At 43.0% G+C, this 15,743-nt stretch overlaps 1 protein-coding gene across 1 annotated transcript in view; it reads right to left on the bottom strand.

Moving 5' to 3' along the window:
- VILL (villin like) overlaps window positions 1–6,117 on the bottom strand; it is a 195,916-nt gene extending 189,799 nt beyond the window's left edge. The window contains exon 1 of the mRNA XM_029588369.1: window positions 5,963–6,117. The gene's annotated coding sequence lies outside the window, so the exon portion shown is untranslated. The remainder of the gene's footprint in view (window positions 1–5,962) is intronic.
- Window positions 6,118–15,743: the final 9,626 nt, after the last annotated feature.

Raw genomic sequence — 15,743 nt, 5'->3', positions numbered from 1 at the left:
GGCATGGTGCCATGTACTCTGAACTGGCACTTTTATTGATCTCGTTATCTCACTTTAAGAGCCTTTGTGTAATCTAACAGACAATGTGCTTCTCGGTGGCTGCACGGCACGGCATGTCCGTCATAGTTTATTTGCGGCACGTCTGTCAGAGCTCTCCCATTTGCCCATCCGCGGCACGTCGGTCAGAGGCCATTTATCTATATTCATAACATAGTAATGGCTGCAGGAAAAGACCAAATAGTCCATCAAGACTATCCAGCAATTTGTTTATGATAGTAACTGCCTCTCCTTTTGTTAAGGGTAGTAACTGCCGCTCCGTGCAGGTAACCCCCATGCAAAAATGTCTTTAGGGATCCGCACTATTTGTCCCATGCTCTTTTGAATTCATTAACTGTTCTTGTCTTTACCCCCTCATGTGCGAGAGCATTCCAGGCATCCCCCCCCCTTTCTATGAAGAAATATTTCCTGATATTGGTTTTTAGGCGTCCCCCTTGAAGTTTCATATCATGAACCCTGGTTCTACTCTTTCCTTTCCAGCGGAAAAGGTTTGAAGTTTGTGCATTGTTGATACCTGTCAGGCATCTGAAGGTCTGTATCAAATCTCCCCTGCACCTCCTCTCGTCCAGAGTATACATATTTAGATCCTTCAGCCTCTCCTCATAGATTTTCTGAAACAGATCCCACAACATTTTGTTGCTTTCCTCTGGACAGTTTTCATCCTGTCTCTATCCTTTTTGAGATACGGTCTCCAGAACTGAACATAGTTCGGGAGACCATATTATTTATCAGCAGGCATTTAAAACTGAAGTTCTATGCTGACAGTAATTTTAGGGGACTACAGTCTGATTGCAGTGTTAGAACAACATAGTATGACAAATCACATTTAAATATTTTTTTAAATGTAAAAGTCTCTTCTATCAAAAGAAAAACTAATTCCTAACAAGTGCCCATTACATATCCACCCATGCCTTTGGATGGGTGGATATGAAAAGCATCAAATTAGGTATGTCATGTTAGATGACAACGGTAATATGTTACAATAGACTAAAAATTGTGAAAGAATAAATATATGATTAGTAAAACTGATACAATGAAGATCCTGATGTGACCATGCTCATCTTAATAAAGTGTCTTGCCCTTGAGTGGATTTTGTCCAAAAGTAGCTGGAGTTCTCTTGCAAAAGTATTAAATCCAGCTAACATCCAACACATTCTTGGATCAATATTATGGGTTCCTTATACAGATGGGGGCTCTGGTATGAAGACTGTGAGAAGTATTGGGTCTAGCCTGGGGCCTCTAACAGTAAGATACCCATTCTTCAAACTCATCTCATAAAGCATAGAGCTGTTGGTGTGCTAGTGCACACTATGAGCTTTACTAATTGTACATAGGCGGGCTATACATTTTTTAAATAAATAAAAATCTCAGTGAACACTTCTGTAGGTTTTGCAAACTCAAAATAAAGATCTTCTTACTTGGAAAAATTACCCTGAAGATGCAGTTGAAAATGTTAAAGTCTTTTGGAGTAAATAAAGCTGGTTTAATTATTTTCTCATCAATTTTTAAATAACTCCAGAAATGTACAAAGCTAAGGATGTTTTCAAAGGATGTTAAGCCGTAGACACAGAGTAAAAGCAACAGTTTTGAAAATACAGCTCTTTACTGGAAAAAAAATGCCTATATGGAAAAGGCAAGAACAATCACTTTTTTTTGATCATGTAGAGTGACTTCATATGAAATAGTCTAAATTCAGGAGATCAAAGGGAATACCAATTCTGGCTTGGTCATGCTTGGATTATCCAGTTGTCTGAAAATGCTAGCAACCGATCACTAATGGGTTACATTGTAGACTTCACATTGACTAGTGTACATGAAGCTTGCTTAATCTACAAAGAAGCTGAGCAAATAAAACAGATATAAATTAACCAGGACTTACTGTGTAGCAGATTTTAACAGGCACCGTATGGATCTTTTAGCACTAAATAACTCATCTAACATGAAATCAAAGCAATAGAAGGGAGAAATAAGCAGGTGAGAAACTCGACTTGCAGTGTGTATTTCACAATGGAATAAATTTATTTTCTTCCAACACAGGTGGATGCATAGTAGCTAAATCTGCTAAACATGCGTTAGAGTTTGTAGGAAGTGTTGGTCTCTTTCTAAAGAAGAGCGGTCCTAGGCTCAGTAATGATGGACATACTTGGTGACTGGAAAATGGAGCATTACTAGCAACTTTTGAGTAATAGTTAAACATCTAGTATTTACTAACCTGCAATGCACACTATTAATGAATAGGCCCCATGGCCAGCAATGGAAGCTGTGGTAATTAATGCACTTCACTGGTTGGTAAACAGACCTCTAAATTTGCAGTTAAAAACAAACAAAATCACTGAGGTACCCGCTTTTTTCCATTCAGATATATAATTCCCAACATATTTAGTGTTCCAAGTTTACAGAGCACTTCCAACTTAGCCACTTTCAGCTCTGTGAATCTAAAGCAAGTCAATGCTTCTTGTGCCAATCTTCGTCCGAACCCCCAATACTAGGAATGTGCATTCTTTTAAAACAAATGCTTAAAATGCAATGAATGAGGTCATTTTTTGTTCATTTCAAATAGAACAAAACAAAAATAGCCTCCTATATAATATCTGCAGTTCCTCACAATCTGCTGCTGTTTTAACAAATTTGAATAATTTCGTGTCATCTGCAAATTGGATAACCTTACTCCTTGTTCCCTTATCCAGATCATTTATGAATACTGCACAGATCTCTGTGGTATTCAACTGACCATTTAGTCCTACTCTTTGTTTGAGGTCTTTTAACCGTGTACTGCCACACCTTCCTCTGGAACAGACAGCACCATTTTAATGTACAGATGTTGAAATGTATCGCTGTACATCAGAGGAAGGACCCATACTGAGGTCACTGCAGCATTTCCTTCAAGTGAATTGTATCATTTTTTGAAGATTAAAGAAGAAAGAAAACATTGGGAGGCCTGGGCCTCAGAAATCCTGCACCAGCCTACGATTTTGCCATAGGGCCTACAATTTGGCCATGAGAACAAGCCTCAGGTCATGCCACAGTGCTGAGATCAGGCCTTGGGACCATACCTCGGCACCAGGATCAGGCCTTGGGACCAGGCCCCGGCACCGATCGGGCCTCAGTGCCAGGCCTAGGCGACAGGACCAGGCCTTGGGCCTAACCCGAGGCTAAGCCTCATCACCGGTATCGGGCCTTGGGTCAGGGCCCTGGTGCTGGGCCTAGGCTTCGGATCTGGCCTCAAAGCCGAGGCCTGGTCCTGGTGGAGGCTTGGTTTTTTTGTGTGGTTTTTCTCAGTTTTTTGGAGGGAAGGGTAAATATTTTTTTTGGTTTGGGAAACAAACCAAACCGTAAAAGTATTAAACAAACCGAATCTTACCAAAAAAAACCCAACAACTCTGAAATGAAATAATTACTTGACCAAATATTTTGGGGCTACACATCCCTAACCAATGCAGTCATCAACACAAAAAAATGTAAAGCGAGAATCCAAAGCAAACGTCTGTACAATACACTTTGGGGAGATTTTAAACATTGTGATGTGTTTGTAATACAAAGGACACATTTTATTATATACATTTTAGCAGAATTTGAAAAGGTACAAAGAAGGACAATAAAAATGATAATGGAGAAGGAATGGCACCTTTATGAAGAAAGGCTAAACAGGTTAAGGCTCTCCAGCTTTGAGGTGATTTTATAGAGATTTATAGAATCATGAATAGGATGGAACAGGTAAATAGGGAATGGATGTTTACCTTTTCAGTTAGTACTAGGACTAGAGAAAACTCCATGAAAGTAGCAAATAGTAGATTTAAAACAAACTGGAGAAAGTATTTTTTCAATCAGTGAACAATTAAGCTGTGAAATGTGTTGTCTGAGGATGTGGGTCAAAGCTAATGGCATAGCTGTGTTTACAAAAAGTTTTGAAAAGGTTTCTGGAGGGGTGGATCCATTAATATTTGTTAGCTAGGCATATGCGGAGCTCACCATCTGGGAAAGGGCAACAGGGCGGTGATCTTATGGGGGTCATAGGCATCGGAATGGGGGTGGGTCAATATTCCGCTGCCCCTTTTCTGGGGACTTCCAAGTGAGCCGGATGGACCACAGTCAGAAACAGGATGTTGGGCTTGATAGACCAATCTGACCCAGCAAGACACATCTTATGTTCTTAATGTTCTCAGAAAGAAGTGACAGGATAAAAATGTGAGAGACTTTAAAAATAAGATAGGACCTAAAAGATCAAAGAAATAGGCAAGTTACACAGAAACAAAGATTATGATGGCAGATAAAGAACCTAAGGCCTATCTACTCTGCCTAGCTTCCTTGCTGATATAGTAGCAAGTAGTAGTGTAAATCTCTTGCTTGCCCTTCACTTCCTGGTTAATGTAAGTAGTACAATTGCTTTAAAGGATTTTACAGCACAGAGCTGTCCTGTTCCCATAGCTGCTGTTGATAATGAAGGCTTCCAGTGAACATTTTTATACAAGACTCAAACCCCCATATTTTGCACTGCGGGTTGCCTTGTCCCTTTCATGTACTGTTCTTAAAATCGGAGCTGGCTGCAGCTATATATTTTAAGTTACTTTCTTTTTTCTTTGCTTTTTTGAAGATGCGCTTCCCTGCCTCAAGTGCATAAGTGACAGATCTTTTTTTTTTTTTTTTCTCCAGCAGCTTTAACTTGGCTTTGCAGTTACCAGAGCACTCCACCCTCCCACCTCCCTTTTGGAAAAATCTTGACGACGGTTGCCATGAAGTCCAGCTTAGCAAATAATGAATGCCAGGGGGTGACGCGTCAACTGGAGTTAGACGGCGGGGAGGGAGGGGGGTTGCGACCATTGTTTGCGCAACAATAAATCCACCTGGCTCGAGCGAGCACACAAGTGGGTGCGGAGAGAAAACGATTTCCTGATTCCAAAAGCAGCCTCTCGGGGCTACGTCTCCGCATTCTTTGAAACGGAGACACCTTTGCTTTTTTTTTTTCAGTGCGCGCGAGTGACAGGGCGGCCATGACAGCGCCTCCCCCACCCACCCCACCCCAGCTCGCAAAGGCACAGTTCAGTTAAAGGATGCCAAGACCACCTGCTCTCCTTTGACCGACGTCTCTCTCTTCGAATCACTCACATCCATGTCTAGAAAACAATACAGATTACCAAATAACAGATCCTCAGCTCCACTTTTCTGCCATTTCTCTGAAGTATAACAGCTGTTAGTACACCAGCCAGGTAAAAGTTCATTAACACGTCTTCTCGCCTGAGCCTCACATCCTGTTCACATTAAAAAGGAAAAAGCCCAGCCGAGCAGCCTATGGCTAAACGATTAACCCGTTATCTACAGAGTCCCTGGGGTATTTTGCAGCAAAAGCTTTTTTTTTTTTTTTTTTCTCGCAGATAGCAGATACTTTCTCTTCACTCTCTGGAACTTGTAGTGCACAGTGAGGAAAGGCATCCACTCGGGAGCCGTAACCTCTGCTGCTGGGATGGGAAAGGAAAAGCTGTCCTCGGGCAAGCAGCCACTGTGCCAGGAAGGGCAGGAGCCGCCGCCGGGAGTTTCGCTCGTGATCGCTGCTCGGCAGTCCTCAGTCTTGCCTCTGATTCTTGAAAATGAAAAGGCTCTTTAAAACAAGGGGGGCAGTCGAATGCGGGTAGTGATTATTAACAAAACTCCTCCAGTTTCTGTTTGTTTGTTTTTTTTTTTTTAATGCCTTACAGTCAAAGAAGGGCTTCATCCCGAAAACAAGGCGCAGCGCACGCTTTTACTAACTCCGCGATTCCAAGCCCTGCTACTTGTGCATTGCCGACGATGCAAAGACCTTGGGGTATTCGTGCTCATTCATAACACGGACGCATGCCTGGAAACTTAAATCGTATACAGAACACATTTTTTTTCTTTTACATACAAAGATGAAAGCGATCGGGCCACTCACCTGTAGAGAAAGTGTAGAGATTCTTTCTCCTAGTTCAAGAGTTCTCCCTAGAAATCTATTGCAAGACTCACACTTTGTTCTTGTGCCACCTCAATTGGAAAGCAAGGCTACAAAAATCTGGCTGTAACTTAATACCACACTTAACCGGACTGTTCCTCCTACCTGCTGATCACACCCATCCTGCTCGCATTTTAGCTTATGGCTAGCGAACCTTACACAACAGGAAATCTCTGTCAAAAGCGAAAAGGACAACAGCAACACTTCCAGGGAAGAGCTTGTATTAGCAATAACAGGTCATTTGCATGCCTCGTTGGTTCTGTAAGCATTTCCATATTTTAGATTACTTGTTATACTATTATTTGAAAGCATCCAATGGAGATTTTACTATACGATTCTAGGACCTTAAACCACACCAGTAGGAAGGTGTTCTGAGCTGTACTGAAGTGGACCCTTAGACTGAAGAAAGGTGATCCAGTTTGTGAAATGGAATCCTTCCTTCAGGAGGCGAGACTGGACAAAACTGAACCCCGCTAAACTTTACCAATACCAACCCACGTTCCCCTTAGGTTGAGCCCTCGGGTGCCAGGGTCAGCTGGACTTACATGGGGTATCAGATTGGGATCTGGGCTCAGCTCAAGACCGATGGTGAAATTCTTGGTAGTCAGTGAAGACCAAAGGATGTCAGCAGAATAATCAAAAGATGTATTATTAAAAAATCACTGGTATCTTAACAACTTGAATTATAAAACACAGGAAAATAACAAGAAAACACAATAAAACACAGGAAAATAACAAGAAAACACAAGAAAACTGAAGAAATCTCAGGAAAACCAAAACCTCAGGCATCTCAGGAGACTAAGAAACAAAAGAACCTGACACTTTAAAAAAAACGTTGCCAAGGCACTAGTGCAGTGCAGGGACTATCCTTATATAGTCCCTGCACTGTGATGTCATTGATTAAGCCTCGAGTGAAAAAAACAGTGAACCTTTACATTTAAAAGAAAACTAGCCGTGTGGCAGAGAACCGATGTCAAGGGAAACCCAAGCCCGAGGAAGACAACTGAACCTGAGCACCCACGTTGCCCTGATCGCGCGCCCAGCAGAGCCCCAACAACGACCCAATCCCGGAAACAAAGCCCCTGCCTCCGGCTGGAGGACCTGTGCGCCCATCAAAGACGCACCGCGAACAAACCGCCAAAGATTTTTGCGCGCGCTGGCATGAAAGCACCACGACCAGGCCGGCATGAAGACGGCACAACCAGGCTCAACCCGACCGCCGCTGGTAAGCGGAAAAGCGAAAGCGCATCAGTACCCCTCCCTCTAGGGCCTCCTCCAGAAGGTTTGGGTTTTCCTGGATGATCCACATGGAATTGTTTAATTAAATACTTGTCTAAAATGTTGAAGCCGGTTCCCAAAAATTCTCATCTGGGCCATATCCTTCCCAGGACAAAAGATACTCCCATCTTCGTCCAGGATTTCATGAACTTGATAGATAATGTCACTCTCCACCACAAACTGTGGTGAATCAGGAATTCCTCGAGTGGGCCACGAGAGTATGGGTGGTTTAAGAAGAGAAACATGGAAGGAATTGTGAATCTTTAAAGAAGGAGGTAATCGAAGTTGATATGCCACTGGACCTAATCGTTTGAGCACAGTGAAAGGACCAATGTATCAGGGAGCCAGATGCGTGGAAGGCACCTTTAAATGGATATTACGAGTACTAAGCCAAACTCTGTTTCCTCACAAAAATTGAGGTGCCGGTCTATGATGGCGATCAAAAAGTCTTTTGGCTGTTAAATCTGATTGTTTAATCATCTGTTGGGTATGATTCCACAATTGTTTCAATTTCTCGGCTGTCATTTGAGCCGCTGGGAATGGAATGGATAAAGGCAATGGCAAAGGTGGAAGGGGTTGTTTGCCATAAACAATTTAGAATGGTGAGGCTCCTGTGGCTGTTCAGGAATGTGAATTATGGGAAAATTCAGTCCAAGGTAGAAGATCAACCCAATTATTCTGTTGAACATTGACATAGGTTCTGAGAAATTGTTTTAGGGAATGATTAGTGTGTGTTCAGCCTGGCCATTAGCTTGGGGCTGATATGCGATCATGAAATCTAGGGTTATATCAAATTTTTTACAGAGATTTCGCCAAAATTTTGCAGTGAACTGAGTACCACAATCAGAAGTAATGTGTCTAGGAAGTCCATGTAAATGAAAAATATGTTGCACAAAAAGTTGAGCCAATTGAGGGGCTGAAGGAAGAATAGGTAATGCAGTGAAATGGGCCATTTTAGAAAAGCGATCAATTACCACCCAAATGACAGTATTATCTTGTGAGATTGGAAGATCCACAATGAAATCAGTAGATATATGTGTCCAAGGTTCCTCTGGAACAGATAATGGTTGTAATTCCCCCCAAAGGCGACCTACCAAAGTTTTCTGTTGGGCACAGACTGGGCATGAATCCACATATGAGTGAACATCTTTACACATATTTGGCCACCAGTAAAATAGTTGAATTAAAGCTAGTGTCCATGCATGTCCGGGATGTCCCGCAATGCGGGAATCGTGAGACCATGATAATACCTGGTTTCGAAGTCTCTTGGAAACCACTGTTTTCCCAGAGGTACGGTTTCGGTCACGGAAAGAAGAATTCGAGCTGGATCAATGATATATTGTGTAGATTCATCAGGTTCCTCTGAACAGAAAGAACGAGAGAGAGAGCATCTGATTGAAGATTCTTGACTGTGGGTCTATGTATATAATGGAGATCGAAGTCAAAACGCGTAAAGAAAAGAGCCCAATGAGCTTGACGTGGATTAAGGCGTTGAGCCTGTTGAAGATGTTGAAGATTTTTATGGTCCGTATATACTGTAATCTGATGTTGGGCTTCTTCTAGCCATTGATGCCATTCTTCAAATGCTAGTTTAATTGCTAAAAGTTCTTTGTCACCAATGGCATAATTCTGCTCGGCTAAGGAAAACTTCTTGGAGAAAAAAAAGCATGGATGCAAAGTACCTGAGGGCTCATGCTGACTGAGCACTGCTCCAACTCCATCGGATGAAGCATCCACCTCCACCATGAAAGGGAGTCTTGGATCCGGGTGTCGAAGACAGTTTCTGGAGAAAAGCCTCCTTAAGAGTTCTAAAGGCTACTTCGGCTTCAATGGGCCATTGTTTGACATTAGCTCCTTTTCGTGTTAATGCAGTAAGTGGTGCAGCCAATTTAGAATAATTCTGAATGAAGACACGATAATAATTTCTGAAACCAAGGAGCTTTGGAGAGCCCGTAAGCTGTTGGGTTGAGACCAATCTTGGATACTCTTAAGTGTTGCTGGATCCATACTGAAACCTTGACTAGACATTATATAACCTAGGAAAGGAAAGGCCTCTTTTTCGAAAATGCATTTTCCTAATTTTGCATATAAACAATTTTCCCTCAGTCATTGTAACACTTTAGTGACATCCTGTCGATGAGATTGTAGATCCTTGGAAAATATCAAAATATTGTCTAAATATACTACCACATAAACATAGAGAAAATCTAAAAAAATTTCATTCATTAAATTTTGAAAAACAGCTGGAGCATTGCAAAGTCCGAACGGCATAACCAGATACTCATAATGGCCATCCCTGGTGTTGAATGCTGTTTTCCATTCATCCCCTTCACATATCTGAACTAAATTATAAGCCCCACGGAGGTCTAGTTTAGTGAATATTTTAGCTCCTTGTAAGCGATCAAACAACTCTGCTATGAGCAGTAACGGATAACGATCTTTTAAGGTGATTGCATTTAGGCCCCAATAGTCAATACATGGTCAAAGTGTACCATCTTTTTTGCTCACAAAGAAGAAACCTGCTCCTGCTGGAGAGGAAGACCGTCGAATAAAACCTTTTTGTAGATTTTCCTTGATATATTCTGACATAGCACAAGTTTCTGGAAGAGACAATGAGTAGACCCGACCTTGAGGGGGTGTAGAACCCGGCACTAAATTAATAGCACAATCATACTTTCGATGAGATGGCAATAAGTCCACAGCCTTTTTAGAGAAGACATCTGCAAACTGCATATAATGTGAAAGTAGGCTGACAGGAGATAAGATGGTGGAGGAACAAGGTAGAACAATAGAGTTCAAACAAGTCTTTTGACAAGCTGAACTCCAATGAGTTAATTGAAGTGAAGTCCAGTCAAATTGTGGGTTATGTATCTGTAGCCAGGGAATTCCGAGTACCACTGGATGAATAGCCTTCCAAATAACATAAAAAGCTAGACGTTCCTGATGTTGTGAATTCATGCAAAATTTTACTGGAGTGATGGTGTGTGTAATCTTACCTGGAAGAGGATTTCCATGAATAGAAGAAAGAATCAGGGGAACTGGACAAGAATGAGTAGGAATAGCCGAAAGCTCCACAAGATCTTGCATTAAAAAGTTTCCTCCAGCACCTGAATCTACTAAGGCTAAGGTGGAGAAATTTCGACCTCCAATGGAAAGAGTTACTGGCAAAGTTAATGGGGGAACAGGTGAACCTAGACCTAGGACCAATCCCTAGGTGAATCCTAGGCCCGGGATTTTCCCGGTCGGACAGGGCAATGAGCAATTAAATGACCGGATTCTCCACAGTTCAAGCAGAGTCCAGCCTCCAGAGCTAAACGACCACGACCCAACTGCATAGGTTCATCCATCTGTTTATCTGAAGAAGAAGATGAATGTGAGGTTGGAGACGAATTTCGAATATGATTAACTGGTCCACACCTCCTCAATCCTTGAAGTTCATGGAATCTCTCTTGAAGACGTCTTTGTTCTAAAGCATATGAGGATAGATTTGCAGATCTAAACATATACACCCTAGAAGAAAGGTGAGTTTGGGGAGATATGATAGAGACATTTAAATATCTCAAAGGATTCCATGCACAGGAGGCTAGCCTCTCTCAAAAGAAAAGAGCCCTTGAAACAAGGGGTCATGGGATAAGGGTGAAAGGGGTAGACTCAGGAATACTTAGGCAATATTTCTTTACAGAGAGGGTAGTGGATGCATGAACACCCTCCATGTGGAGGTAGTGGAAGCAAAATCTGCATCTGAATTCAAGAAAGCAAGGGATAAATACAGGGGATCGTGAGGAAGTGATGGGATTTGTAAGAGTTAGATAAATTGGATGGATGAGCAGACTGGATGGGCCATATGGTCTTTTTCTGCCATCATGTTTCTATGTTATTGTGTGTGATGTTGTGGTCCTTCAAACAGATCCACTATAGCCAAACAGATTCCCTTCAGTACAAGGCACAGGTGTGAGTCTTTCTTGTACATCCTCATTGAGGCCAGATTCTCACAGCCATGAGAATATGCCCTCGTCTATGGCTATTGCAAAAAGGTTTTTCTCTCAAAAACATCATAGGCCAAGCAGACTAGATGTTTTTGCCATTCCTCACCATCTTCTCAAAGTGAACACAATTTCTTTTGCTTTTCTTCAAGGTCAATGAAATTATATGCCCTTTCCAAGATGGTATGCAAATAATGGAGACTATATGTCTGGTAGGATGCTATGTAGGACTGAAGCATAACATTTTGAAACCATCATTTTCCAAAACAGTCCAAGATCCGAGGCTCATATTCTGGAAGCACTGTGAGGCTTCTGGGTTCTTTTCAAGGTGAAACTGACCACCACAGACAATTGAGGCAACTAGGATCAGTGAATCCCTCAGCTGCCTGGACACGGTATTTGGTATCCATCTTCTCTTTGATTTATTAAAACATTTTTAAAAGGCATTATCTAAAATGTTAAGTGGTTCACAATAAAAAAAACAAACATTCATAATATAAAAATGAAATAAAACATGTTAGGTCTCCTTGGAGCTACATCTGCTCTCGCTCTAGTCAGAGTCTTCATGGTCCCATGACATAAGCAGGGCCCAGCCTACTTAACCCTGCCTCTTGCAAATTCCAGTGCCTTGTCATTGAGTCTACTTACTCAGCTCCCTGTTTGGCCCCTTTCTTCCGTGTATTGCCTTGTAGCCTCCTCAGGCCTTCTGCTCGAGCCTTGCCTGGTGGCCTCATCAGGCCCTCTGCTTAGCTTTGCCTTGTGGCCTTTTCAGGCCTTCTATCTAGCCTGCTGCTTTTGGGCATCTATGTTCCTCTAGAGGTCCATATTCAGAGAATATCCAGCTAAGAAAATTAGATGGATAAACATATCCAGCTAACTTACGGGCCAATTCAGTAAAGTCCGTGGGAGAGCGGGCGAATGCCTGCTCTCCCGGCGCGCGCACAGGCCACTCACCTGTGCGCGTGATTCAGTATTTAAATTAGGCCCGGCGGTAGAAACAAGCAAAAGGAGGCGCTAGGGACACTAGCGCATCCCTAGCGCCTCCTTTTGGCCCGGAGTGGCGGCTGTCAGCGGGTTTGACAGCCGACGCTCAATTTTGCCGGCGTCAGTTCTCGAGCCCGCTGACAGCCACGGGCTCTGAAACCGGACGCCAGCAAAATTTAGCATCCGGTTTTCGACCGGACAGCCGCCGGCCCATTTAAAATATTTTTTTTTCTTTTTCTTTTTACTTTTTTTTACCCTTCGGGACCTCCGACTTAATATCGCTATGATATTAAGTCGGAGGGTGCACAGAAAAGCAGTTTTTACTGCTTTTCTGTGCACTTTCCCGGTGCCGGCAGAAATTAGCGCCTACCTTTGGGTAGGCGCTAATTTCTGTAGGCCGGCGAGTTGGGATAGTCAGTGACACAGTTTACGTTAACCAGAATATCCTGCAAACTATAGATAAGTCTGAATATTGCCACTTATCTGGCTAACTGCCTGATTCACTATGGCTTTACTCCCATCTTGGGACATATGCAATAAAATTGCATCCATTGACCTCTCCTGGGTGCTCCCATGCGATATGGTAATGAGGTGCCATGCTTGAAAGGACATGCTAGAGTTAAGTTGTGCATCCCTAGCGCGTCCATGGCATTGGTGCCCAGGAGACATGGCTTTACAGGTTAGGAAAATGGATGCTGGTGAATTGAGCATCTGTTTTCCTAACCTGATCGCCATCAAGACTTTTTTTTTTCACGTTGCTGCTTTCTGTGGTTCCTCCTACTTAGTATTGCGCGCACGGGCCTGCTCACCTCGCTAGCTCCTCTGCAAGTCACGGGTCGGCCTCCCCAGTGGCAGCCGCGAGCTCCTCCAGGCCTGGCGGCGGTCACCGGGCCTTCCACTGTGCACCAGGCCTCACACCGGAATTCGGCGTCCCCAGTGGTATTGGCCACGCCTCTGCGTGTGTGCTCCTCCCCCTGAGGGCAGGTGTTTCCTGGTCCCTACCAGGAAGCCATTCTCCACTGCTCCAGGACAAGGGTCCACCTCCAAGCGCAACAATCTCTTTATTCTGTATTTGGTGAAGGGCTGTCTGTTCTGCATATGTAACCAAGGTGAGGTATTTTGATGGCATGTAATTTCTGTTTAGGGATCTATAGCTTCCTGGTTTCCTAATAAGAGTTTTATTGGTGATCTAAGGCCTGCTGTAATATGTGCAGTGTTGCCTTTTCATAGATAAGGTTGTTAGAGTTGTTTTGGTATGGGAGGTTTACTATATTGTAATGGTAATTCTGTTTGACATGGCTCACACCCAACACACATTACAAAAAGTCTAATTCCATAGGAGTTCCAAGTGTCTTTTTTGCAGAGTTTTCTGATTGGCACCACAGGAGTACATGTAAATATAATATGCATGTTGTGTTATTTTTGCCTCAGCAGACTTTACTTTTGAATGTTCTTTTCCATGTAAAATGTATTATAAATGCATAATTAACTGTGTGTGTCTGTAAAGAATGTGGGGTGGCATGAGTGCAAGGCAGTAAGGTTTGCCTAGGGTACCTAATACCCTTCCGTGGGATCTGGGGTGGGGGGCATGTCAGTTTTTGAAAATATAGATTGCAGGACGGAGCTGGGCTTTATTTGATGGGCCTGGGACAGACACTGAATGAATCCAGGGGGGGGGGGGGGGGGAGGAGCAAAATAATTTTTTGCATAGGGCAGAAAAAAGCTAGCACCGGCCCTGCATTTCCCCCCACAGGTTGAGCCCTTGGGTTCTGGTGGCTGGCAGGACTTAGGCTGTGGCTGGAGTTAAGGTGCAGGCTGTGCAGGACAGGAGTCTGAGACAAGAGCTGGATACCAGGACAGAACTAGACCAGACAATGACATGATCAGACAAGCTGGACAAAGACAGGACTAGACAGAACAGAGAACGAGGAACATAGATGCCCAAAGGCAGCAGGCTAGATAGGCTGAAAAGGCCACAAGGCAAAGCTAAGCAGAGGGCCTGATGAGGCCACCAGGCAAGGCTAGAGCAGAAGGCCTGAGGAGGCTACAAGACAATACACGGAAGAAAGGGGCCAAACAGGGAGCTGAGTAAGTAGACTCAATGACAAGGCACTGGAATTTGCAAGAGGCAGGGTTAAGTAGGCTGGGCCCTGCTTATGTCATGGGACCATGAAGACTCTAACTAGAGTGAGAGCAGATGTAGCTCCAAGGAGACCTAACATGTTTTATTTCATTTTTATATTATGAATGGTTTTATTTTATTGTGAACCACTTAAAATTTTAGATAATGCCTTTTAAAAATGTTTTAATAAATCAAAGAGAAGATGGATACCAAATACTGTGTCCAGGCAGCTGAGGGATTCACTGATCCTAGTTGCCTCAACTGTCTGTGGTGGTCAGTTTCACCTTGAAAAGAACCCAGAAGCCTCACAGTGCTTCCAGAATATGAGCCTCGGATCTTGGACTGTTTTGGAAAATGATGGTTTCAAAATGTTATGCTTCAGTCCTACATAGCATCCTACCAGACATATAGTCTCCATTATTTGCATACCATCTTGGAAAGGGCATATAATTTCATTGACCTTGAAGAGGAGCAAAAGAAATTGTGTTCACTTTGAGAAGATGGTGAGGAATGGCAAAAACATCTAGTCTGCTTGGCCTATGATGTTTTTGAGAGAAAAACCTTTTTGCAATAGCCATAGACGAGGGCATATTCTCATGGCTGTGAGAATCTGGCCTCAATGAGGATGTACAAGAAAGATTCACTCCTGTGCCTTGTACTGAAGGGAATCTGTTTGGCTATAAAGCCCAAGATTTAGTGGATCTGTTTGAAGGACCACAACACCACACACAATAACATAGAAACATGATGGCAGAAAAAGACCATTATGGCCCATCCAGTCTGCTCATCCATCCAATTTATCTAACGCTTACAAATCCCATCACTTCCTCAAGATCCCCTGTATTTATCCCTTGCTTTCTTGAATTCAGATGCAGATTTTGCTTCCACTACCTCCACTTGGAGGGTGTTCCATGCATCCACTACCCTCTCTGTAAAGAAATATTGCCTAAGTATTCCTGAGTCTACCCCTTTCACCCTTATCCCATGACCCCTTGTTTCAGGGCTCTTTTTCTTTTGAGAGAGGCTAGCCTCCTGTGCATGAAAACCTTTGAGATATTTAAAGGTCTCTATCATATCTCCCCAAACTCACCTTTCTTCTAGGGTGTATATGTTTAGATCTGCAAGTCTATTCTCATATGCTTTAGAACAAAGACCTCTGAACATTTTAGTAGCCCCCCTCTGGACTGACTCCACTTGGTTTATCATTTTGAAGATGTGGACTTCAGAACTGTACACAGCATTTCAAATGAGGTCTCACCACGGAACTAAACAGAGGAAATATCACTTCCCTTTTTCTGCTAACCATTTCTCTTCTTATGCAGCCAAACATCTTTCTGGTTTTTTTGCTATCACTTTA

Source organism: Rhinatrema bivittatum, chromosome 2 (genome assembly GCF_901001135.1).
Source record: "Rhinatrema bivittatum chromosome 2, aRhiBiv1.1, whole genome shotgun sequence".
Taxonomy (NCBI): Eukaryota; Metazoa; Chordata; class Amphibia; order Gymnophiona; family Rhinatrematidae; genus Rhinatrema; species Rhinatrema bivittatum.
The sequence above is the reverse complement of the archived record's forward strand: the minus strand, read 5'-3'. Positions and strand labels throughout refer to the sequence as shown.